We start from the raw sequence: 6,352 nt of genomic DNA on the forward strand, positions 1-6,352 counted from the left end.
TTCTGTAATGCTGCTGACAGACAAACATAACCTAGCCTTCATGCTCCTGCAGAATGTGCTGCAAACACCACTTGTGAGCACAGTGGACATTTCTAACAGGTTGATAATAACTAGAAACTTCCAGGTCGCTGAAGGTGAACGTGTTCTGATCAACAACAACACATGTGACTCTCACCTTGTGACGCTTTGAGATGTCAGATAATATTGAGATATGAAAGATAAGGCTGTGTGACCTTCTGCAGGCAGGTGATGTGCACATTCAGCTGATGGAACACAGGATATCACATGTGACAGTAAGGATTAATGAGAGCTGCTGCACTCGCACTCCCTCTGCACTTTGAATTAGCAGCAAGAATAACCAGTCTGCCAACGACACAGGTTTCTTATCCATTAAATTATGTTTCTCGCTTCGGCTCTCAGATAATAAACTCATGCTGGGGCTTGTATATGTATAAAAAGAAGTAATTAAAACAATACGATGCACATGCTGCATGAAAAAGGAGATTCAATCACACACAGACATATTTTCAGTTTCTTCAGCATCTCGTCTGCAGAAAAACAGCAGTTAGAGGAGAGATAACACACATACACACGCACGCACGCACGCGCGCACACACACACAGACTGCTCTGTCGCAGAGCTATGTTTACCCCTGAGGCCTCTGCACACACACACACACATACAAACACACACACACACACAGACACACACACACACACACACACACACACACACACACACACACACACACACACACTCAGATCTTGTCACTCTTACATGGACAACTATTACCTCCAACATGTCACGTATCAGGACGTAAGAAAAGCAGCTTTGTTTCCGTCACGACATGTTCTTGAGTTCTTCCTCAGACCAGGTGTGGTGTGTGTGTGTGTGTGTGTGTGTGTCTATGTGTGTGTGTGTGTGTGTGTGTGTGTGTGTGTGTCTATGTGTGTGTGTGTGTGTGTGTGTGTGTGTGTGTGCGTGCGCAGGTATAAGTCGTACACAGAGATACACATCGATGCTGCAGACAACCATGTAATATGTGTTTACTCTACATCAGACCTTTTCTCCCTGACACAAACACAAACATAAGAAACTAGATATTGTTTATGAGTCGACTGGTGTCATGTGACAATAACCTTTCTTCTACACATGTGGCAATATGACATATGTCCGACACAATGACAACACGGAACCTCTGGTTCGGGACGTATTTACTGATGTGATTTGCAGCCTGGTGTTGGTTCTGTTCTGCGCGGGTTCAAATGAGGGAAGATGTTTATATTCAGGTCGATTTGATGTTCAAGTATTTTGTCACAGCGAACTTTCTTTGATTGTGGAACAATCCTACATTTAATGTTTTGGGGCTTTTCCTGCCTTTATGATAGAGAGAGGTGAAGATCGTGAAAGGGGAAGAGAGAGAACGGGAACGACATACAGCAAATGGCCACGGGTCGGACTCCATGAGAGAAAGACAAAGTTCTCTTCAAGGTTTCCCGGAGACACGTTGTGAGTAACTGACACACACGAAGGATGAAGTTTTCCTTCAATCTGTGTAAAGCTGGAGTTCAACCGTCCAGCAGCCGACAGCTTCACTACAGAACACACTTTAGGTTGACCTCTAATAATAATATTAATACTGATTGATCAATTATGATTAACAATAAAAGATCCAAACTAGACTCACAATCTTTCTGTTACTAGAATATGAGACGCACACGCTAAAGCCTTCATATCATTACTGTCCTTCTCCAGCTTCCTCGTCTCTGTGGGCAGCCTTGAAAAGGCTCATCCATTGGTTCCATATGGGGGCCCTGAAGGCGGGAAGGCGAGTGTGTGTGTGTGTGTGTGTGTGTGTGTGTGTGTGTGTGTGTGTGTGTGTGTGTGTGTGGTTGGTTTGAGGAAGGGGCACAGAAGGCTGAGCAGCATGTTTCTCGCTCAGTATGGAGTCCAACTGGAGCACCAAGAGGCTCAAACTCCCTATTTAATATATTTAATAAGCAGGGGAGGGTGTGTGTGTGTGTTTGGGGAGACTGTTGCTAAAGGGCCAGTAGGTTGTTTTATATTTATGTTTAAGGATAAATCTGGTGACACTTTATATTTTATATATAATATATTTTCTAGCATTGTGTCTCAGCCTGATTCTTCTCCCTCTGAGTCTTATAGCTCCATTGTTGTTAAAACATATCAACACACAGTTTCTCTGACGTGTTCCTTTATTACCATCAGTAACACATTGTTATTGTTATTATTCCCTGAACCCAAACAAAACACCGTCTGCTGCAAATACTCACTACGGCCCCACATTAATCCACCGCTGAAAATTGTCCCCAACAAATGCACCACGTCCGGACCCCCCAGTGGAGTTTGTTGTTGTGTATTGGTATGAGGATCATATTCACTTATACTTTTGCACTGTATTATATATGTATACACTGTATTATATACATATACACTGTATTATGTACTTATATACTGTATTATATACTTATACACTGTATTATGTACTTATACCATCCATCCATCCATCCATCGTCTACCGCTTATCCGAGGTCGGGTCGCGGGGGGTTCCTTACTGGGGCAGCAGCTCCAGTAAGGAACCCCAAACTTCCCTTCTCCGGGCCACATCCGCTAGTTCCGACTGGGGGATCACGAGGCGTTCCCAGTGAGGAGATATAATCTCTACACCGAGTCCTGGGACTTCCCCGGGGTCTCCTCCCAGCTGGACGTGCCTGGAACACCTCCCTAGGGAGGTGGCCAGGTGGCATCCTTACTAGATGCCCGAACCACCTCAACTGGCTCCTTTCAACGTAAAGGAGCTCAGCTCTCTTTTCGTCACAACAATGCGGTAAAGCGAATACAGTACCGCCCCCGCTGCTCCGATTCTCCGGCCAATCTCTCGCTCCATTGTGCCCTCACTCGCGAACAAGACACCGAGGTACTTGAACTCCTTCACTTGGGGTAATGGCTCATTCCCTACCCGGAGTAGGCAATCCACTGGTTTCCTGCTGAGAGCCATGGCCTCAGATTTTGATGTGCTGATCCTCATCCCAACCGCTTCACACTCGGTTGCGAACTGATCCAGTGACTGTTGAGGGTCACAGACCAATGACGCCATCAGGACCACATCATCTGCAAAGAGCAGCGATGAGATCCTCAGGCCACCAAACTGCAACCCCTCTCCTCCACGACTACGCCTCGATATCCTGTCCATGAAAATCACAAACAGGATTGGTGATAAAGCGCAGCCCTGGCGGAGGCCAACATTCACTGAGAACGAGTCTGACTTACTGCCGAGTATCTGGACACAACTCTCGCTTTGGGCGTACAGGGATTGGATGGCCCTCAGAAGTGCAGCTAAGACCTTGAGACCACAGTTCCTCACCGCAGCTTCAGCAATAGAGGTTTTGAACATCGCCTACTCAGGTTCAATGCCCCAAACCTCCACAGGGATGTCTGAAAAGCTCAGCTGGAGGTGTGAGTTGAAGATCTCCAGGACAGGGGCTTCCTCCAGATGTTCCCAGTTCACCCACACTACCCGTTTGGGCTCACCAGGTCTGTCCATAGTCTTCCCCCACCCCTTGATCCAACTCACCACCAGATGGCTATCAATTGATAGCTCCACCCCTCTCTTCACCAGAGTGTCCAAAACATGCGGCGTCAGATCAGATGATACGATCACAAAATCGATCATTGACCTTTGGCCTAGGGTGCTCTGGTACCACGTGCACTTATGAGCATCCTTATGTTCGAACATGGTGTTTGTTATGGCCATTCCAGAAGTCCAACAACAAACGACCGTTCGGGTTTAGATCAGGGAGGCCCTTCCTCCCAATCACGCCTCTCCAGGTGTCTCCATCGTTTCCCACGTGTGCGTTAAAGTCTCCCAGCAAGACTACGGAGTCCCCTACTGGAGCCCCCTGCAAGGCTCCATTCAGGGTCTCCAAGAATGCCGGATACTCCGAACTGCTGTTTGGGGCATAGGCACAAACAACAGTCAAAGTTTCCCCCCCATAACCCGAAGGCATAGGGAGGCAACCCTCTCGTCCACCGGGGTGAACTCCAACGTAGCGGCGCTCAGCCGGGGACTTGTGAGTATCCCCAACCCCTATCCAGGAGTACGGTTCCAGAGCCAAGACTGTGCGTAGAGGTAAGCCCCACCAGATCCAACTGCTAGCGCTTCACCTCCCGCACTAGTTCCGGCTCCTTCCCCCACAGAGAGGTGACTTTCCACGTCCCCAGAGCCAGCCTCTGCTGCCCGGGTCTGGTCCGTCGAGGTCCCTGACCATCACTGCCACCCGTGTGACAGCGCACCCGACCCCAGTGGTTCTTCCTGTGAGTGGTGGGCCCACAGGAGGGATGGATGGGAGGCACCACGTAACTTCTTCGGGCTGTGCCCGACCGGGCTCCGTGGCAAACCTGGCCACCAGGCGCTTGCTCTCGGGCCCTCCCTCTGGGCCTGGCTCCAGACGGGGGCCCCGGGCTTCCTCCGGGCAGAGTCTCTCCTTCTCTTTCCCTTTTTTTCATGAAGTCGTATAATACACTGTATTATATACATATACACTGTATTATATTACTTATACACTGTATTATAGTCTTTCACACGTTTGTGTATCTTATGGGTTTTATTTATCGGACTAAGAGATAATTGTATAGATGAACATGTGAATGAGGACAATTGCAATTGACAAAATATATGTTTGATCAGAGACGGACGCCTTTAATTCTGTAATGAGCTGAATAGAAGCACATTTAATTTAATTTAATTCTTAAGAACTCTGTGTGGGTAATTGGAATGTTTAAAACGTTAGATGAGCAGAGTGAGACTTAGTGACCACAGATACTTTTACAGCAGTGTGTTGCTCCCAAGTGTGTGTGTGTGCGTGTGTGTTTGTGCGCGTTTGTGTGTGTGCAGCAGCTTCAGTTGCAGCAGCAGTGTGTCAGTTATGTTCGGCTGCTGGTGATAAGCTGCAGCTCCTTCATGTCTGAGGTGGTAAAGAACGTTACTGCGGTTAGACAGGAAACATCTACCAGGAGCCGTGTGTGTGTGTGTGTGTGTGTGTGTGTGTGTGTGTGTGTGGGTGTGTGTGTGTGTGTGTGTGTACTCTTCCTGTGTATGCCCTGCGCTACTGTCATGTGCAAACCTTGTATCTTCCTTTATAACTCATGATCTTCAGCTCCTGTGTGATCAGAGGAATAAACTGTGTAGATTTGAACACAAATTCCGACATCATGGGAAATATGTTAATCTGCTAGTTATTGAGCGAATCAGTTTACACGCAGAAGGTCCTGGGTTCAATCCCCAGTGGAACCAGAACTCTGTCTTATCACCACCTGGCTTATGTCAGTTGTGAAGTCAACAAATGTCGGATTGTTCCACAATCACATAAATCCTCTGTTAGCAGTTCTTGTTTGAATTGTTGACAATTTTCTCTCACCAATACCAATGTTGTGAGTGTTGTTAAAAATATATGTTTTTGGCATTAGAGTTCAACCATCAGTCAAATATTTGAGAAAATCTAGACTACGATTCTGATCAATCTCAATAAGAATATAAATTCTCATCTCATCTCATCTCACAGATGTTCCATAGTTTAGTAGTCATCACGTCTGCTTTACACGCAGAAGGTCCTGGGCTCAATCCCCAGTGGAACCAGACTTTAGTCTTGCTTTTCACCTTCCCTCCTGGTATGGTCGTCTAAACTGTAGATCTGAAATGTAACTTTCCAGGATTATGTCATTGGAAAACAAGATAGTTGGTAACTCCCAAAGCCCTTGACTTGGATGAGGAAGAAAGCAATGAGTATCCTGGCAGAAAGCTCCTATTTCTCTTCAGTAAGTTAGAACTTTTCATCCCAAGTGCGGTTGTTTGGTGAGCCGAAGACAAATGTACAGCTTGTGGACAATAAAGATTTATTGTATTGTATGTACACATCTACTATAACTCAGTGTTGTGCTGGTCATGAGACATTATGTCAGTACAGCAGTAGTGACTTCTTACACTTAAACTTACTCAGATGTTTGTTAGTGTGAGGTTTGAGGCTTTGGTGACGACGAGACCAAGAGCCGCTTGTGAAATCCACAAACGTGGAAATTCTCAATTGAAGAATTGTCAACAAGTATTTCTGCTCCATTAACTGAAACGAAGTTAAATCTGCTCTCACCGTAAAGTAAAGGCAGTTTGGAACACTGGTTACATAATGCGGTGGTCACGTCTGCTCTACTCGCAGAAGGTCCTGAGTTCAACCCCCAGAGGAACCGCACTTTGTTCTTGAAGCCAGAAGAAGTTGTAGCTTTGAAGTGCAGTCTGAATCACTGTGTGCTGTGTACACGAGCGACGATCACTTTAAAC

This window comes from Cottoperca gobio, unplaced genomic scaffold, assembly GCF_900634415.1.
Source record: "Cottoperca gobio unplaced genomic scaffold, fCotGob3.1 fCotGob3_311arrow_ctg1, whole genome shotgun sequence".
NCBI classification, from domain to species: domain Eukaryota; kingdom Metazoa; phylum Chordata; class Actinopteri; order Perciformes; family Bovichtidae; genus Cottoperca; species Cottoperca gobio.